General features: G+C 35.8%; 1 long non-coding RNA gene across 1 annotated transcript; it reads left to right on the top strand.

Annotated features, from left to right (window-relative positions):
• Positions 1-339: 339 nt before the first annotated feature.
• LOC131437067 (uncharacterized) lies at positions 340-2,885 on the top strand. The gene is made up of 3 exons (XR_009230695.1): positions 340-478; positions 555-848; positions 924-2,885. It is a non-coding gene; the product is annotated as an uncharacterized LOC131437067 (long non-coding RNA).
• Positions 2,886-22,114: the final 19,229 nt, after the last annotated feature.

Raw genomic sequence — 22,114 nt, 5'->3', positions numbered from 1 at the left:
ACTACGAAGTGTGCGGGGGTCCGCTAGTTAGTAATATTTATTAATGAAAATTTTTATAACCATCTTAGTTTTTCATCCGTGATCGTAAGATCTAATCAGTAATTTTATGGAATTTGAAACCATTCAAGTTTGATTTGGTTACACACTTTTATGAGCAAATAATTTGATATTGTATCACTAAACGCACTCCTCTCTGGTTCAAATAAAACGGTGTAATTCTACCACAGACGAAACAACAAAACCCTAAATAGTGGGAGGAGTCTATTCAATCGCTGATGTTAAGATAATGTACGGTTATGAAATGAAAGTAAAACTAGTATTTGGAAAAGCCGATGGAGATTCTTTTCTACAGTTTTCTTTGCAGTCCTAACAACTTTGCGTCAGTTTATAATTGAAGTTCGTAGAAAAGTCAGTATAGGGTTGTTAGTTTGAGTCATTATTGTAGGTTTTTAGTAAAGTTTTAAAGAAGGTTACTCTGGTAAGGAAACACATAAAGACCATAAATTGCAAAAGCACCCTCTAGCGGAAGTATCATCGTCAGCGTCTTTTACCAGGGATCAATCCGGAACCATCCAACCGTGACGACGCGTGCCGGGTGAAAACACTTCTCATGTTTTGCCACATCGAAAACCGAACGTAGTGTTTTCCGGCGTACGGTCGCCATTATATCCGTAAATAATTTCTGCATTAACGTTGCCACAGAAGTCGTCACTTGGCCGGAAATGTCGCACCAAGTGAGTGTGGCTTTCGAGCCGTTGTCGACCGGCGACCGTCGACCAGGAGTGGCAGAGTTGAAAGATTAATGGCCAATTTATGGAGATGGAATTAACTGCATCTTTGTGAACACGGTGGGTGTTAATGTTTTGGTCTGACTTGCTATTTGCAGTGAAAATCTATTACTTATCCACTGTTTCTAATTGTAGGATTAATAATGAGGATGTGTTAGATATAAAAGTGAATGGAACAAACCGATAGAATTTTATCTTCGTAGCAACCTCGAACATCTCACCAATATTATGCATGCTCCGAAAAAAAGGGTAACCAGTCGTCAATACAATTGATACAAGCCATATGGCCAACCCGCCCTTCCACAGTCGATCAATTTATTTATCAACAAAGATAATCCAATTTATTTTAATGTTTCTTAATGCACCACTCGGTGACACGACTTAAGTGCGCTTTCTTCACTCGAAACCAGTACAACAATTCAGTCTAGCGATAACCACCCTCTCTGATTTTATTTTAATACACTTGTTCCTGGTTATTATCATCATCGTCACAACAATACTGCAGTCAGACGACCTCGTCCCCTACTCGATAGGGTAGCAGTATCGGTTTACAGTTTGCTAAGGGGAAATTCCCTAACCGAAGATGGGAGCCGAAGTCACCCCCCGATGAAGTACCGATGTTATCAATCTTGTTTTCCCCGGAGACAATCACCGATTCGAAGAGGAACTTCGCGTTCGCAGCAACTAATGGAACTGTTTTGCCGTTGCCCTTTTCGGTGCATGGATTTCCAGCACGAAAAAGGGGACAATACAGGAATGCCAAACTGAGTCACAGCAGCCGGCAATGGACGACAGATAAACAGATTCATTCGCCTGGAATTGGCTTGTGTCACGAATTAAGCAATTATAAAGCGTGATTGTGGGTGGTGGTTTTGCGATGAATTATGATTGGCATCTTAATCGAGGGTTGGCCGTAGTAGGAAGATTGCGGTTCGTGGGCTCAAGATGATCATCTGTTGCAATTTTCACCTTTCGTTACGCTAACTTACCTAGCATTTTTTGAAACTTCGAATAATAATCTCTAGAATTAGCATTTTCCGACTACCGAACCAGAAACTTTTTATTCCTGAACTTGTTTCCAAGGTAAAATCCGATTTAAATGAGTATAGTAGCAATGTGACCTGGTAGGATGTACTGCGTTTCAAAATGCCCGAACTAAGTCAAATAGGAGTTCAGCGGCAAACGAATATACTGTTGCAGTAAAACGACGCATTGGAAAACAAAAAAAAATCCCATTTCAATAATAATTCAATGCGAAAATTTTGAAAACTGAGGTCGCAAACAGCTCTTAGTATAACGATGTTCAATAATCTTCCTTTTCTGACAAAATTATGAATTACAGTGAGAGTCTTCGCGGAATGTGCCTTGGACTCTTGTATGAAAAACAAAGTAATCACTAATTACCTATATTATGAACTTAGTAAATAACCTTAACAGCAACTTTTAAACCTTCTTGGTCTTGGACTTCTAAAACTTACGCAGTCAGATATCAAGAAACTTTTTCAGCGTGTCTACCTCTTCTATAGTCACTCGTTTGAGCCAAACTTATGAGACCGTAACTCTGGAGTCGACCTGCTTCAATCAACCTAGTGGTGATGCCGTTTTTTTACGTTTATTCGAGAAATCGATGTAGTTTATATGTTGTAAATTTTTGACCTCCGTTTCCGGTATTTCCAAAATCAGAAATCGAAGACCGACTTTACTGTAAAAAGTTTGCTTTGCCAGCAAATATCAAGACCACATCGTGTTTTATTTCTGTCTAGTCACATACATAAGGGTTTGATGTTTAAAAACGTGCCTAATCCGCCCAGCAGTGAGATGATACTTTTTTTATCCATCCGCATTCTTCGGTGTTTTTAGTAATCATATAAACATTTTAATGACCGTCGTTTTAAGTGACAGTTTAAAATTTCAATCACTCACTACCCTGTAATTTCGGTACTGCAAACTGCAAGTCGGATCGACAACAGAAATAGAACAAAACCATTAAACCAAAAAGCATTCTATGAGATGTTGAAGTGAGTTCCTTTTTAGGGTTTTGGTCATTATTTACGGTATCCGGCATAACCAAAAACGGTTCGTATGGCCATGAATTAATCTGACGAATAAATTGGAATATTTTTGAGCCCAACTTTGAAGATTTTTTTTTGTATCGTCAGCTTCTAAGATGGTTTGAATTTTAAAACCTCATCACCCACAATCGGAAGTCGGAATCGGGGACCATAGTTGTTTTGAGAGAGAGAGAGAGAGAGAGAGAGAGATTGGCCTCCGGGCCAATTTTTGCTAGTCGATTTATTAAGTGATTGCATTACCTTTCTATATGAGAAAGGCAAAAAATATGACTTTTTAAGCATGTTAGACCCTATGGGCTCCCTTGAGTAATTATCTGTTTCCATTGATTTTATAGACAAAAACTTTAAACGCATTTTTCTCGAAACCCGGTTTAGAAAGTCCGTGTCCATCGTCATTCAAAAACTACTGCACCATTTTTTTTTTCAAATTTTGCATACCTTTCTACATATGAAAAACCAGACCCCAACGTTTTACTTTTCGTTGTTTGTTACTTTGGGGAGGTTTTACAGCTACAAAACAAACAAAAAAACGATTAGTTGAACGATAATTCTGGAAAAAAAAATCGCAAAACGATGATTTTATTCATCCCTCCTCCCTCCCTCCCTTAAGGAGTGAATAAGAGATAATTTGAATCTAAAAACACTTTTGATTGTAACTTTTTACGGAGAAACAGCTCAAGCAAATTTATTCAAACTTTTGTCACATTATGAAGTATCATTTGAACAATTAATTTAAATTAGTTAAATTTCCGCATAATAATATCGAAAAACAAAGCGTAGCAGAGCATTCCCACGATAACTCGGCGTATCTGAAATCAAAAATGTTGAAATCAAAAATGTTCTAAAAGGGTGTAGCCAGGTTTCCATGTAAAAAATGTGCTTAAGGTTCACCCGCATGTGTTTTTTGCATGAATATTCTTAGGTGTTTTAGTTCGCATGACATTATTTTAATGATATTCAAGCGGTAATTCAAAGTACTATTCACTCATTACCCTGTAATGTTGAGACTGCAAATCGGATCGAATTTTTATCTAAACGTGTAATAATCGATTGAACCTTCCATGAGATGTCGAAATAAATTCCATTTTAAAGCTTACGGATATTCACAGTACTACCAGAACCAGTATTCAAGAACCAGCATAACCGAAAACGATTCGTATGTTTCGTTTGAAACTGTTTTGTAGTGTCATCTACTATATAGGTATGAATTTTAAAAACTCATCGCCCTGTAATTCCAGAATCGGATATAATTCATTAATTTTGTATTGGACCATAAATCCTTTAATTTGAATTTTTGTAGAAATTTGATTTCGACTTTTTTTGAGAAAACGATTGAGCTTTGAGAAACGATTCGATACTGGAACCGGCATTATAAAATCGGTGTAGCCGCAGTCAGTTAAATCCTCCTCAAGAGCTGTATAGTTTACATTTGATTCAAACTGTTTGAAAATCAGTGTAGACATCTTTGAGAAATCGTAGTGCGAATTAAATTGTTGCGTACCTTCCGAATCGAAAACTGAATACCGCAAAAACTAAGGTAAGTTTATTTGGTTATCGACTATCCAAATCTGCAAACCCGATAAACCTAATAAATTTGTGCGAAATGAATATTTTTATACTAATCACCCTGTATCTTATAAACCGGAAGTTGGATCTGACTAAAAAGCGAGATATTTTATAGTATCTTAAACCCTTTCATTTTATTCTTTTATGGTTCCTAGATTTCATTTGAATTTTAGTTCGGTTCAGCCATCTACGAGAAAAATGAGTAACACTATTTTGATTTCATTTCACATATCATCCTGTAGTTCCTAAACCAGAAGTCGGATCCAAACGTAATTCAGGAGCCATGTGTAGGAGCATACGACTATTCATATGAATTTGAGTTTGTAGAAAACGGTTGAGTCCTTTCCGAGTAAAATGAGTGAAATTATTTGTCACAGACGCATTTTCTGATCTCGACGAACTGATTCGAATGGTATATGAGTGTTATATTCTTCCAGCATTTATTGCTGTAAGTAGTTTAAATTAATATAATTATGGAATTGCTTTCAACTCGAAAATGCTGCCATCATCTGGTTTACAAATGTCATATTCGAACGATTATGTTACCAAAAGCGAACCGTGCTAAAATCGGTCCGAGGCAAAATTTCTTGAAAAAGTATGCTGTACACAGTCTTTTTGGTACTTAGAAACAATTGTATGTAACAATATAAAAAATCATGTTTCACGTTGCTCCCAAGCATTGCTTTGTCTTACAGAGCTCAACACGCCTATTGCTGGAATAGGGGGAAAAGTCGCCTACACAAAAATGTCGATATCTCCGTTAAAAGAGGACGGATTTTAATAATCTATGGCTTGTTGGATAGCTATTACCGTGCGGAATCTAAGTCTGAAAATATATTCTGTTTTCAAGGTCAATTGTGACAGATACTGTCAATTTTGACATAAAACTTCGTATAATTCAAAAAGTAAACATCCGATCTTAAAACCATTCAAAAGCGTTTAGGGTGACGAGGAGACCTTTCATTTGCGACTAGTTTGATCAAAATCGGTCAAGCCATCTCTGAGATCTCGACCTCTTAGTTGACAACACACATACAGACACACACACATATACACACACACACACACAGACATTTGCTCAGTTCGTCGAGCTGAATCGATTGGTATATGACATTCGGCCCTCCGGGCCTCGGAAAATTTTTCGAAAGTTCGAGCGAATTCTATACCTATTTTTTATATATATAAAAAAAGGTAAAAAAGGTAAAATTGCCCCCAAACAGAATTAAAACAGAATTTTTCCAAAATTTTAACCCTTTCACTGCCATATTAGTGAAGTTAGGGAGGTTCTCCTGATTTACATTTTTTTTAAATTTTTCAAAACCTCTTCAGCAAAAAAAATGAAAAAATCAGGAATATTTTAGAAATTTCTGATTTTTTGTCGGAATTTTTCAAAATTTATTTCATGCTTAAAATTTTCAATTTTTTTTATTTGCACTTAAAATTTTGATACCACTCTAGATTTACATCAAAAATAAATCATTTATGAGTACATTACGCTGTATTTTTTCAAATTTTTAAAATATTTGGACGGGTATAATATCAGACTTTAAAAAAATAAAACCATGCGTTTCCATCAAATTGTCATCATCGGATGGAGACGCATGGTATTTAGTTCTAAAATCACATGCCCTTAGAACTAAATACCATGCGTTTCCATCTACAACTTGAGCTCAGGGCTTAAGTATTGACGTAATTAATAATGATAAAAGAATTTTATTCCTTATGTTATTTACACACGCCCGCACGCCTGGGTCGATTTACCAAGCAATGATGTAGGGAATGCATTAGTGAACATGTGCGAACGGTTGTAATTCGTTTCTAACTTCCACATCTTGCGGAATAGTCTGAAGGTTTCGAGGTTAGCTATTAATAGTCCTAAGAAATCGAAGCGCCTGCAGCAAGTCCCGAAGACCCAAAAAGAACGTATTAATTCGCATCGTCGATTTTCTATACAAACGACATGTTCTTTTAAACGTAATATTTTCAGTTTTTTGCTATTTCCTGAAGAGGACCCCTTTATTAAACAGTTTCGGAAAATCGTATCGAATTAAAATTGTTGCTTTAATCGAAATATGTATTAACTAAGAATGAATGATAAATGCAGCAATATATAAAATTTGAATTACATACGCTTTCGCATATATAGTTCATCAAAATTACTTGCACTTAGTGGTTTATTTTCTGGTGTTTCGTAAAGTACTTTTCTCACGTATCAGCTCTAGCCCGTTTATTATGAATCTAGAAGTCGTCTCCATACAGCTCAGACTATGACCACTCTTTGCCTCCATTTGATCGATCCACCTAGCTCGCTATACTTCTCTTTTTCTTGAGCATTCCGACGTGACGTATTACTTTTCTTGTATCCTTATCGGCGGTCATAAATGAATGAATACACGAATTCATCAACCCCCACGATATCGTCGCCACGCGCTATTATTCAAGTAGGAAGGTTTTATATTTTAAAGTCTTTTCTTCTCATACATTTTGTTTCGACGGATTTACTGTAGGTCCGATCCCAGTTTGATTAATCCGTCTCTATGTGCTTAAGCCGTTTGACTTTAGCTGTCTTGTTGAGCAATTTCAGGCAACTTGGCTATTCATACCATGGGATACAGAACGTCGACGAACAGTTTACCCTAAAACTGATAGTTTTTAAAAAATTTCGCTTGGTTTCGAATTTTTCTTGATTTTGCGCTTGGTATCTGGGAATACTTTTTCTGTGGAAGAACTATCATTTAATTGTCCTTTAGAATTTTTTCTAAATAAATCAAAAATGTGAGATTAAAATTGACTACAATGTATTTGTTGATTTATTTGATTTGAATACAATAAATGTAAAATGACTTATCAGTTCATAAATAGAAAGTTTAAGCCGTATATTAAACCTGAATATTTGTCAATTCATTAGTTCTGATTCATGTTTCTCTCACTGGTCCGTGCTTATGAAATACAACCGTCCGCTGGCAAACATGTTCAATAATGCATTCAAATGAACTGTTTCCCTACATCATTAAGGAGTGTATCGATGAATAGTTAGCACCATTGAAACAGTCATTACTCTGAAATGGCTTAATTTTTGCAGCATGTTTTGCGGTGACATGTTTGTTTACATGTCAATAACAGTTGCGCAATCGATTGGTTTCGGTACGGTTTATCTTTTCAATGATGAGTCGAATTGATCCGGAAACGCGAAAGAAAATTCTGCACACTTGGTGCTCAGAAAGTGGTGTCATGTACAACGAAATTGCAAAACGGGTGAAAGCGCACCACACCAGTGTCAAAAATATTATCGAGAAGTTCGGTAAGACCCTTTCCATGAAGGATTTGCCCCGATCCGGTAGAAAAACGGGTCCCAGCCAGCCTGGTCGGGACTTGAAAGTGGTTGAGTACATCAGGAAAAACCCATCGGCGTCGACGCGGGATTTAGCCAAGCAGTTCAACACCAGCATCGGGATGATTCAACGGATCAAAGTTCTGAACTCCCTGAAAACGTACAAGAAACAGAAGGTGTCGAAAAAGTCCCTGGTACAGCAAGTTCAGGCCAAAACAAGAGCGCGAAAACTGTATATCAGGATTCTACAGAATAAAGACGGATGCATCCTGATCGACGACGAAACCTACGCCAAGAAAGACTCTCGAGCGTTGCCTGGACCGCAATATTATACGAAATCGGTGTACCAGGACCTGGACGACGCTGACACCACGGTGGCGATGGAAAAGTTTGGGCAGAAGGTGTTGGTCTGGCAAGCAATTTGTACCTGTGGTTTGCGGTCGTCGATTTTCTTCACGAAGGGCACAATCAACGCCAAGGTGTATGAGGAAGAATGTTTGAAAAAGAGAATGCTGCCACTGTACAGAAATCATAGAGCTCCTCCTCTTTTCAGCCCACTACGCCAACTCCGTTCTACAGTGGTTGTCAAAAAATAATGTACAATTCGTGGAAAAGAACATCAACCCACCGAACTGCCCAGATCTTCGGCCAATTGAAAGGTATTGGGCAATTGTCAAGCGGCACTTTCGGAAGGAAGGTACAGTGTCCCAAAACATGCAGGAGTTGAAAAAAAAAACTGGACAGCTGCCACCAGGAAAGTCACTAAAGTAACTGTGCAGAATTTAATGAAGAATGTCAAGTCCAAAGTGCGAGCGTTTCACAAAAACTAGGATTTTCTTCAATAAATTCAGTAAAAGGCATAAAAATGTAATTTTTCTACAATATATCGAAAACTGATCTAAAAATATGTTTTTTTCGTTTTTTATTCAATAATCAATGTTACTAACTACTTTTCGATACACTCCTTACTAGCTAAATGGTAACAGACGGAGGGGCGTGTGTAAATAACTTCAGGAATGAATTTTTTTCTTAAGCCATGAATTCAAGTTGTAGATGGAAACGTTCTAATGGCATGTGATATATAATTTTAGAAATAAATGATAATTTGACGCATGGTTTTTTGAATGATTTATTTTTTTAAGTCTGATATTATCCCCTTCCACATTTTTTTAAACATCTGAAAAAAATATAGCGCAATGTACTCATAAATGATTTATTTTTGATGTAAAATCTAGAATGGTACCAAAATTGTAAGTGCGAATAAAAAAAATTTGAAAATTTTGAACGTTTTTTATCACATGAAATACATTTTGAAAAATTCTGAAAAAAAAATTAGAAAGGTTTTCTATAATTCTAAAAATATTCATTATTTTTTTCAATTTTTTGCTGAAGAGGTTTTTGAAAAATTTAAATAAAATGAAAATCAGAAGAACCACCCAAACTCCACCAATATGGCAGTTGAAGGGTTAAAATTTTGAGAAAATCAGCTCCAATATAAACTCTTTCAAACAGCGTATATCAATTTTTTTCTGTTTAGGGACAGTGCAAAGCCGGCTACACCCTTTACTTAAAGTACGAGTTATATCTCGCCCCTCGATCGTTCTCAAGATATTATTTTGATTTTTTAACAGTTCGTGTCATGTTTAAGCAAAACACGCGATCTTACGCTAAGTTTTTCGCAAATTTTGAGGTGATAAACTATCCTAATATGAAAATGGAAAAATTTCAAAAACATAGAGGGTGGCATTTTATACCAAGAAAGAATGTTCCAAGTTTGAAAAGAATCGGTTCACGGACTTCGACTATCATCGTTTCGGAGATAAAATAATCGTCACTTTGGGGCGCAGTATTTTGACAGTTTTGTTCCGATTGATTTGAAATTTTGACACAATATTTGTGATATGTTAAACTACAAAAAATGTAAAAAAACGGTTTTCCGGAACTATTTATCCCTCCCCCGGTCCACCTAGTAGTGTAATGATGCCTTTCTCATATATAATACTGTGGTATTCTATTCAAAAGGGTTCGCTTCGATTTTTTAAAGAAACCAAGGAATTGTTTGTGCATTAACTAGTATAACATAGAGAACGAAACAGTGCTTTGCACGCGTAGGTCATCCTTAAGAAAACGAAACGGGTTCACTATTATATGTACTTCCAACACCGGAATCCGAGAACCGGGTTCGAACTAACATGAGGCACAAACTCTACTAGTTTTTATTCGAATTTTAAAGTTTTTATACGTTTTCGCCATCGTACTCTAAACGACACTTTAAATTTTTGTTGAATCCGAAAATATGCAATAATTTTTAGTAGGACCATAAGATTTTCCATTTTGCCCTAAGATTGGAAATATCGGTTCTATAAACTCTGGGCAAAGTGAGGGAGATCCATTTCTAAGCATATGACTATTTTCTCCCGTCGTTAATCAAAAACCGGGAAGCAGGAGAGCCAGAATCGGTTTGTTTAGCTGACTACTGGTAATGGCTATCGATTTGTGCAGTCAAGTTTAGAAATATTTTTGCGTATTTTGTTTCGCCGGTTTAAGTGACGGTGTGCAATATTTAACACATTTTACCCTTTAACTCCGGAACCGGAAGTCGCATCCAGATGAAATTCAGGAATTCATAGTGATTGCATGACCTTTCTATATGAAAAAGGCAAAAAAATGAGGTGGTTTTATGTCTGCTGAAGAGAGAGATTTCAGCTCCAGCGGACTCAAATAAATGAACCGCAATCACTCGAATTTTAGTGTAATAAACGGAGACTGTTGAAATTTAAAAACTTGTTTTATTCCACCTAGTGGTGTAATGACGCTTTTCTCATATTATTCATTTTCTCGTATATATTATAGAAAAAATCCACGACATACTACAACTTAAAAAGCGTAGAAAAGAGTTTTTTTCTGTTGCACATTTGAATTTAGGTTAGTGAAAATCTTTTCAATCACATGTGATAAAGTGAAGTGAGTTCCATTTTTTCACATTTGATTACTATTGTCGGTGCTTTCGGAACCGAAAGCTGGATATCGGCATAGTGACATTCGGTTCATTCAACCAAACACTAATAGGACCTACAAAGTTTTCAACGATTTTTTATGACGATTTGAATTTCTTGGATAAACTTCAGTAAATCATTTATGGCATTTATACCAATGATTTATTTGGTTACAGACTCCCATGGACTGCAAACTAGAGAAAGTCACTAGCCAATATAAAGAGGTATCTTATGAACAAAGTATTCTTGAAATTGACATTTTTATACTAAGCACTCTACATACGGGACCAGGGATTTGATCCGAATGAAAATTAAGATATTCTTATGGACTCTTAAGACCATCCAACCCCGTGAAAAGTGAGTGACATTACTTTCACATTTTCTATGCATATCACTCTGTAAATCCAGAACCGGAAGTTGAAGACCTTTGTATTTGAATCTAGGTTTGTGAACATCGATTCTACTATCTCCGAGAAAAGTGAAATCTAAGACGTGAAGTGAGTGAAATCTAAGACATCTAACTTTATATGGAACCTTGAGACCTTTCATATGAACCTAGATCTGTGAAAATCGGTTGAGCCATCTCCGAGAAATGTGAGTGACAATATTTATCACACACACAGACATTTGTTCAGTTCATCGAGATGAGTAGAATGGTATATGAAATTCGGCCCTCCGAATTCTATATGAGAAAGGTAAAAAGTGTTTGATCCTGTTTATAAAAAGTTTTTTCAGCCTATTCTAAAATTTCGTCCAAAAGAAATTTTTGTAAACTAATCGAACGTTGGACAAAAAATGTTTTTATGTTTTGGATGCGATGTTAATATCAGTATGTTTTCTATTCTCTCGCATTCTACTTCAATTATTAAACTCAACATGAAAGTAAAAAACAACGAAAGTGCTACGACGAAATTATTTCGTTCAAACATATTTATTTACTTTCATGAACTAAGAACTAAACTTTGTTAACAACTTAATACCTTTTGGATTCTAAAAAAATTTCATTGGAGACATCAAGTGAGACATTGAACTTCGGTGCAATTAGAAAACTGCGACACTCAAGTAGAGTTGTGCTCTACGTCTGTGTTGCACCTTTAAGTCATACCAGCAGTTTAACATGAACTGCTAACGCACGGATGAGTCGGGGACGTAACGTAAACAAAAATGAATATATATATATTTTTTTCATTGATGAAGGCTTTTCTGAAGATTAAACTGATTTCAGATCACTCATATACCAAACCTCATAAGGGGCTGTCCATAAAAGACGTCACGCTTTTTTGACGATTTTTGACTCCCCATCCCCCCTTTGTCACAAATTGTCACAGAAGCAAAGACCCCCCACCCTCCCTATGTTACGTGTCACGAATTCAAAATGAATAAAATTCATCTCAATACATTCTCAATATGTATGACAAACCATACAAATATGAGGGAAAATCGATTTATTACATGCTGTCATTAGATTAAAAAATATCCCTAAAACTACAAAATCATCGGAATTATTTTATTAATATCAATTATATAGATTGGCAAAAGTATTTGGTTGGAATTGATGAAACATTTAAATCATCTGTATTATTCCTCCTAGGGGTACACAGATATAATATTGTTTTAGGTAAAGAATAATATTTCCTTAGTGTAGCATACAGGGCTGAGAAAATAAAGACCAAAACCTCATCAAAACGAGATCACTGCCGGAGAATCTTCTCATGATCAGTTGATCAGTGAATTTTAAATCACATCGATCAATATCGGTACTGATCTTCCGTCACACAATGGGTAGTGATTTTGAGCTAAAATGATTCTTGATTTATGTAAGTTCAATCATTGGATGATTCGATAAGCTTTGATGTTGGTGGAGGAAATCACATATGATCAAGATAAGACATGACAACTGAAATCGTTGATCTCCCGCCCTTTTTCAAATGGAGTACAATTGAAAAAACTGCATCAGAATCAGATAAGTGAAATTCTTATGGTATACTATTATCAATGCTAGAAAATCAAATTACTGAAAAAATTGTCAGTGCATAACTTAAGTTAAACCGTTTGAAGGCATCTTTTTCTTTTTTACTCATATTAGGCAAAATTTATTAATTTCGCTAATTTACCAGCTCCTCCGTGCACTTTTGCTGATCACAACAGAAATGCATCACTCATTTCCGAATTTACAAGAAGCTTTTACATCAACAAATACACGTTTTCCTATAGAATGTAAACGTTTATTGTGGAGATTTTTTCAGGAAATAGGGCAAAGCAGTAATATAATTAGGTATTTCAAAAATGCGCTCATTGAAAATATTGGACGTCACATTCCAAAAACCTCCCCCTCTCCCCCTGTCACAAAAGGTCACGTTTTATGAAACACCCCCCTCCCCTTGCGACGTGACGTCTTTTATGGACAGCCCCTTATGAGGTTTGGTATATGAGTGATCTGAAATCAGTTTAATCTTCAGAAAAGCCTTCATCAATGAAAAAAATATATATATTCATTTTGTTTACGTTACGTCCCCGACTCATCCGTGCGTTAGCAGTTCATGTTAAACTGCTGGTATGACTTAAAGGTGCAACACAGACGTAGAGCACAACTCTACTTGAGTGTCGCAGTTTTCTAATTGCACCGAAGTTCAATGTCTCACTTGATGTCTCCAATGAAATTTTTTTAGAATCCAAAAGGTATTAAGTTGTTAACAAAGTTTAGTTCTTAGTTCATGAAAGTAAATAAATATGTTTGAACGAAATAATTTCGTCGTAGCACTTTCGTTGTTTTTTACTTTCATGTTGAGTTTAATAATTGAAGTAGAATGCGAGAGAATAGAAAACATACTGATATTAACATCGCATCCAAAACATAAAAACATTTTTTGTCCAACGTTCGATTAGTTTACAAAAATTTCTTTTGGACGAAATTTTAGAATAGGCTGAAAAAACTTTTTATAAACAGGATCAAACACTTTTTACCTTTCTCATATAGAATTCGGAGGGCCGAATTTCATATACCATTCTACTCATCTCGATGAACTGAACAAATGTCTGTGTGTGTGATAAATATTGTCACTCACATTTCTCGGAGATGGCTCAACCGATTTTCACAGATCTAGGTTCATATGAAAGGTCTCAAGGTTCCATATAAAGTTAGATGTCTTAGATTTCACTCACTTCACGTCTTAGATTTCACTTTTCTCGGAGATAGCAGAATCGATGTTCACAAACCTAGATTCAAATACAAAGGTCTTCAACTTCCGGTTCTGGATTTACAGAGTGATATGCATAGAAAATGTGAAAGTAATGTCACTCACTTTTCACGGGGTTGGATGGTCTTAAGAGTCCATAAGAATATCTTAATTTTCATTCGGATCAAATCCCTGGTCCCGTATGTAGAGTGCTTAGTATAAAAATGTCAATTTCAAGAATACTTTGTTCATAAGATACCTCTTTATATTGGCTAGTGACTTTCTCTAGTTTGCAGTCCATGGGAGTCTGTAACCAAATAAATCATTGGTATAAATGCCATAAATGATTTACTGAAGTTTATCCAAGAAATTCAAATCGTCATAAAAAATCGTTGAAAACTTTGTAGGTCCTATTAGTGTTTGGTTGAATGAACCGAATGTCACTATGCCGATATCCAGCTTTCGGTTCCGAAAGCACCGACAATAGTAATCAAATGTGAAAAAATGGAACTCACTTCACTTTATCACATGTGATTGAAAAGATTTTCACTAACCTAAATTCAAATGTGCAACAGAAAAAAACTCTTTTCTACGCTTTTTAAGTTGTAGTATGTCGTGGATTTTTTCTATAATATATACGAGAAAATGAATAATATGAGAAAAGCGTCATTACACCACTAGGTGGAATAAAACAAGTTTTTAAATTTCAACAGTCTCCGTTTATTACACTAAAATTCGAGTGATTGCGGTTCATTTATTTGAGTCCGCTGGAGCTGAAATCTCTCTCTTCAGCAGACATAAAACCACCTCATTTTTTTGCCTTTTTCATATAGAAAGGTCATGCAATCACTATGAATTCCTGAATTTCATCTGGATGCGACTTCCGGTTCCGGAGTTAAAGGGTAAAATGTGTTAAATATTGCACACCGTCACTTAAACCGGCGAAACAAAATACGCAAAAATATTTCTAAACTTGACTGCACAAATCGATAGCCATTACCAGTAGTCAGCTAAACAAACCGATTCTGGCTCTCCTGCTTCCCGGTTTTTGATTAACGACGGGAGAAAATAGTCATATGCTTAGAAATGGATCTCCCTCACTTTGCCCAGAGTTTATAGAACCGATATTTCCAATCTTAGGGCAAAATGGAAAATCTTATGGTCCTACTAAAAATTATTGCATATTTTCGGATTCAACAAAAATTTAAAGTGTCGTTTAGAGTACGATGGCGAAAACGTATAAAAACTTTAAAATTCGAATAAAAACTAGTAGAGTTTGTGCCTCATGTTAGTTCGAACCCGGTTCTCGGATTCCGGTGTTGGAAGTACATATAATAGTGAACCCGTTTCGTTTTCTTAAGGATGACCTACGCGTGCAAAGCACTGTTTCGTTCTCTATGTTATACTAGTTAATGCACAAACAATTCCTTGGTTTCTTTAAAAAATCGAAGCGAACCCTTTTGAATAGAATACCACAGTATTATATATGAGAAAGGCATCATTACACTACTAGGTGGACCGGGGGAGGGATAAATAGTTCCGGAAAACCGTTTTTTTACATTTTTTTGTAGTTTAACATATCACAAATATTGTGTCAAAATTTCAAATCAATCGGAACAAAACTGTCAAAATACTGCGCCCCAAAGTGACGATTATTTTATCTCCGAAACGATGATAGTCGAAGTCCGTGAACCGATTCTTTTCAAACTTGGAACATTCTTTCTTGGTATAAAATGCCACCCTCTATGTTTTTGAAATTTTTCCATTTTCATATTAGGATAGTTTATCACCTCAAAATTTGCGAAAAACTTAGCGTAAGATCGCGTGTTTTGCTTAAACATGACACGAACTGTTAAAAAATCAAAATAATATCTTGAGAACGATCGAGGGGCGAGATATAACTCGTACTTTAAGTAAAGGGTGTAGCCGGCTTTGCACTGTCCCTAAACAGAAAAAAATTGATATACGCTGTTTGAAAGAGTTTATATTGGAGCTGATTTTCTCAAAATTTTAACCCTTCAACTGCCATATTGGTGGAGTTTGGGTGGTTCTTCTGATTTTCATTTTATTTAAATTTTTCAAAAACCTCTTCAGCAAAAAATTGAAAAAAATAATGAATATTTTTAGAATTATAGAAAACCTTTCTAATTTTTTTTTCAGAATTTTTCAAAATGTATTTCATGTGATAAAAAACGTTCAAAATTTTCAAATTTTTTTTATTCGCACTTACAATTTTGGTACCATTCTAGATTTTACATCAAAAATAAATCATTTATGAGTACATTGCGCTATATTTTTTTCAGATGTTTAAAAAAATGTGGAAGGGGATAATATCAGACTTAAAAAAATAAATCATTCAAAAAACCATGCGTCAAATTATCATTTATTTCTAAAATTATATATCACATGCCATTAGAACGTTTCCATCTACAACTTGAATTCATGGCTTAAGAAAAAAATTCATTCCTGAAGTTATTTACACACGCCCCTCCGTCTGTTACCATTTAGCTAGTAAGGAGTGTATCGAAAAGTAGTTAGTAACATTGATTATTGAATAAAAAACGAAAAAAACATATTTTTAGATCAGTTTTCGATATATTGTAGAAAAATTACATTTTTATGCCTTTTACTGAATTTATTGAAGAAAATCCTAGTTTTTGTGAAACGCTCGCACTTTGGACTTGACATTCTTCATTAAATTCTGCACAGTTACTTTAGTGACTTTCCTGGTGGCAGCTGTCCAGTTTTTTTTTCAACTCCTGCATGTTTTGGGACACTGTACCTTCCTTCCGAAAGTGCCGCTTGACAATTGCCCAATACCTTTCAATTGGCCGAAGATCTGGGCAGTTCGGTGGGTTGATGTTCTTTTCCACGAATTGTACATTATTTTTTGACAACCACTGTAGAACGGAGTTGGCGTAGTGGGCTGAAAAGAGGAGGAGCTCTATGATTTCTGTACAGTGGCAGCATTCTCTTTTTCAAACATTCTTCCTCATACACCTTGGCGTTGATTGTGCCCTTCGTGAAGAAAATCGACGACCGCAAACCACAGGTACAAATTGCTTGCCAGACCAACACCTTCTGCCCAAACTTTTCCATCGCCACCGTGGTGTCAGCGTCGTCCAGGTCCTGGTACACCGATTTCGTATAATATTGCGGTCCAGGCAACGCTCGAGAGTCTTTCTTGGCGTAGGTTTCGTCGTCGATCAGGATGCATCCGTCTTTATTCTGTAGAATCCTGATATACAGTTTTCGCGCTCTTGTTTTGGCCTGAACTTGCTGTACCAGGGACTTTTTCGACACCTTCTGTTTCTTGTACGTTTTCAGGGAGTTCATTTTATTCATTTTGAATTCGTGACACGTAACATAGGGAGGGTGGGGGGTCTTTGCTTCTGTGACAATTTGTGACAAAGGGGGGATGGGGAGTCAAAAATCGTCAAAAAAGCGTGACGTCTTTTATGGACAGCCCCTAATATAATATAATTCATTTCTCACTTGCATCTCTCAAAAAACATTTCTTGGAAGGCAAAACAAACATATATATATATATATATATATATATATATATATATATATATATATATATATATATATATATATATATATATATATATATATATATATATATATATATATATATATATATATATATATATATATATATATATATATATATAGATATATATATATATATATATATATATATATATATATATATATATATATATATATATATATATATATATATATATATATATATATATATATATAGATATATATATATATATATATTGGAAAGATATCCTGGCGGTGGATGCCAAACATTATTATTTAGGATTTAAGAACAAGCGCACTTCGGAAACGTGTTTGGCTATGACCGGCTGATTCGGTTTTCCTCTCGGCTAGTAACGGTTCGTGAATCCTTAAACCATTATTAAATACGTCATCAAAGAACAGAATTATTTTTTTTTGTTTCGTTTATTTTACCCCGGCTCGAACCATAACAGAATAATTACCCGTCAATGAACTGAAGTCGACACGACCTTGAGCGGCTCAACGTGTCGGAATTGTCATGATGTCAGCTTTCGGGGATTGTCATGCTATATTTTTGGTGAACCACCGACAGTAAGTATAAACGTGCAATATGGGAGTGATAAAATTTCTAAACCGCTGCGAAATGGTGTCACATGAAGCGGATTAATAGTTCTCTCGAGACAATGCGCCAGTACACAAGAGCATCGTTGCCATGGTTAAAAATCCAATTGCTCTTCCATCCATCTCATTTGCCCGATTCCACCTCCTCGAACTATTAACTTCATCTCTGAGAAATTGATGTGAATTTCATTTCGAAATGTTCGACAGCTTCTTCCTAATCCTGATATAGCTAAATAAGGTTTGATTTAAATTAAATTAAAATTAAAAAAAGTTAATTAAATTAATTTAAAAAAATAATAAATTTAAAAAATATTAAGTTTGTATTTATTAAGTTTATATGAATACTCAACGATGGCATTGTTGAAAACGTGGGTATCACTCACCGTTTCAGATTTAAATGAAACTTTAAGAACATGTAGACTTTATCACAAAGGCCACTTTGCATGCTTTGTTTTTCTCAAATTGATCTAGACTGTATTTTGATGACTGGCTACTGGCGCGTTTACGTCCAAGACGCCAGAAAGTATAGTACTTCGGTGCAATATGCTTAGAATGTTACATAAAAACTTTGCGTCTGCTTAGCGGTTTAAATTGAACTGCTAGGCGGATATGGCAGTTCAATTTAAACTGCTTTAATAACTGTTAAGCCGCAGGCAAAATGTGAAGTAATCGAAACTGAAACAGTTTCAAGTCCAATTCTGAAGAATTTCCGAAATTTCCTACACCTTCGATCTAAATGGCGGTTTCAAATAAATGACGGATACAGTATAACCAAAAACAGCTCGTATTTCCATAAACTAATATTACCTTCAAATTGGAACAGTCTCGAGAACAACTTAGGAGATATTTTACGATTTTCTACCACGGCTTGAAATTTTGAAAACCTTTCACCTTGTAATGTTACAACCGGAAGTTGGACTTGGATATTTTCATCGGACTATTGATTTGAATTTGATTTTATGAAAATCTCATATGAACTCATTTGGCCCTAGACTATCTTGATCTACAAACTAGAGAACTTTTTTTTAGTCCATTTTGAGAATTCGCAACTCATCACATGGTTACCTATGACAAAAACTCTTGAAACTGATATTTTTACTCTAAGCATCCGGAACCGGAAGTTGGATATGAATAAAAGACGGGATATTCTAATGATATCTGAAGACTTCTCAGTTACATTTTTGTGCATATCATCCTGTCATTTGAAAGCCGGAATTCGGATCCAAATGAAATTAGATAAAATTATAAGAGCTGAATCGAATGGTATGCGACATTCGACCCTTCGGGCCTAGATTTGAAAAGTTGGTTTTCATAGTGATTGCATAGATTTTCAATATGAGAAAGGCAGATTTGCCAGGATACTCTATTGCTAATTGCCCGATATTTGCAGATAGATTTAGAAAAAATGGTACAAATGGTTCTGCCCTTTTGTAAACAAAGTCTAGATAAATTTTGAAAAAAAAGCATGTGATGTCGCTTTTTAGGAAAAGACTACTTAACCAGAAAGTTGCATTAAAATCAGAGAGGCTGCTGTCATCTCTGAATACGATTCCGAGCTTTTTGTTCGTCAAATGCTTGAAATTAATGGTTACTTGAATTGCTTAGGGTAACAGAGGTATTTTGACCACTTCATATATTTTAGCCCACCTAACAAACTTTATGGATTTAATCGATGTTCAGTAATCCATGTTGCATCCATTTGAATCCAATCACATTAAATTACCTATTGCGGAAGGGTTTTTCAAAGATATTACAACATTTGGTGGATATTTTTACAAATCAAATACCTCTGTTACCCTATTATTTGTAATATGAGTTCTGAAAATTATTATTTTTCATATCTATATAAAAATCTGCGCTCATCCTGTCAAATAACTTAGGTATTAGAATAACAAAAATAACACGCATACGCAATCAGTAAGATTGGGTTTTGATCTGAGGGCCCCTCCCGACTCGAAATCCTGAGTACAGGTCTGTCTTAGAACAAATTCTATTCCAATCTTCGAGATTTATGAGTGAACCCTAACTATGAGAAGTTTTTGCTTATAGAGGAATTGCTTTTGTGTAAATAAAATATTGATCGGTAACTTTTGAATTGTTTAATTTGTGCAGAAGCCATAAACAACCACCCAAGTACCAATCAACGTATGTGTGAAACACTATTTTCAAGAAACCAAAGTACCGTACAACCATTCATCTCAGCACCATCATTCACATTACATACTGGAAATATTTGTTATACTGAAATCCGCTATCTCTGCTCAATGCCTTGAATCAAACACAGTATGAAAATTGATGATTTATTCTTGAAATTTGCGTAACTTTAACAGTAGTATCACACATCTTCCACTCTAATTCTTCAGTGATGAGTCGAAACAAAGATAACGGATTCGTTTACATTGCGTTCCAGTTACTTTCAATTGTGCAATCAAACAATTAAGGGTATTTTGAGAAGCCTGTGGATCCAATGTCACTTTTACAGATTAACATTCCCTTGTCAGTTCACGAAAACTTTCACTCAACACAGCCATCTTTGCAGATTAATCCAAGCGTGACGGTCAACTTCCTCTGAATCGACATGCGCTCTTGGAACAAGAAAAAAATGATATCTGGAATCATTCCTTCGCACTGGTTTTATCGTCGAGCATTGAAACTATTTTTTTTTCTCTGTATCTCCCCGGCTAGGAAATTGAATTCTCTGCTGCCAGGGAGCGGTCAAAAATAGTGTTTTATTTGAAAGATGTTCGCAGATTACTCCTTCTCGCATCGGCATATCACCGCTAGGGAAAATGCCAACCGATGAGGAATATCCGATTGCTGATGAGGTTCTAAGGGCGATCGCAGGACGAAGCGGTACTTTTATAGCCAAACTTCTTCGCCCAGCCCGGCAGAACAAGGCTGGGGTGGAGGAAAGGTGATGCGCAAAAATGTAACTAATTCTAAAGGAAAATCGGCGGCGGATGGTGGCATTTGCATTATGGAGTTAGCAGAGTGAATTTATCGACAGGGAGTTTTCCTGAACACCGACCGGGAAAAACCAGCGTGGGGTGACATTTTTACTCTCGCGGGAATTGTTTCTGAATAAATATAGTATTTCTGTGCAGGCTGACATATGTTGTGACAAGATAAGAAGGGAAGACCGCTCGTTATTAATTATGGTTGTTGGTTGGTTGGTTTATTTGGTCACATTTCAGAAATCCGACAGTAACTAATGTTTTACGCTTGCTGAAATTTTTATTTACAAAGACTAAAAAACGGATAGTCAAAGTACTGTATTGTTCCGAAAAATCATTCGAACTCACAACTCCAACTCAAGCTCCCATGAAGTTGTCAAAGTTGCCAAATTATTTCACTTACCTCAGTAGGCTGTAAATGTAAATCGAAGCGTTTGTTCGTTCTGAAACCTCTCACCGTATGTTTCAGGACCGTTTCGCTCTACTCGACCCCACACTAGAAAGAGACTGAAACAAACTCTCAAAGGGGCGTGGCATCGTGCCATATTTCTCTCACTCTCCGCGGGTTACTTCGATTACACCAGTATCGTTCCACCGTTTTGTTGAAGTTTGCTCTTGAGAGGATAATTTCGGATAAATCAAAGTAAGCCAAGTGGTTAAGATAAAAGTGCAAGTGCATTTGTATTCTTTTTTGTTCATTTAACACAGACACGACGCTGATTGGAGATTAAAAGCGCAGAGATTGACTCCGAAAGTATAAATAAAGTTCAGTAAATGGCATTTCTATTTTAGCAAAATATTGATAAACTCTCGAGTCAATCTGCTCTCAGTTCGGTGTTCTTCCCTTGAACTTGACCATGTTGTAGATGGAAGCGGCCTTGTAGTTAATGGGACCGTAGTTGTTATCCTCCAGGTCGGCGTACACCAGATCGTCAGCGATGTCATGCAGGGGCTACAGGATATGGTCGAATATAAAAGCGTTTATTTTTTCCCTCTTTTCAGTCTGTTTCGATTACTGGCGAAAAGCTGACGCATTCGCATGCTACAGCCTTTCATTTGTCTATGCTTGACAATGA

Source organism: Malaya genurostris, chromosome 3 (genome assembly GCF_030247185.1).
Source record: "Malaya genurostris strain Urasoe2022 chromosome 3, Malgen_1.1, whole genome shotgun sequence".
NCBI lineage: Eukaryota > Metazoa > Arthropoda > Insecta > Diptera > Culicidae > Malaya > Malaya genurostris.
This window is presented reverse-complemented; position numbering and strand designations above follow the sequence as displayed.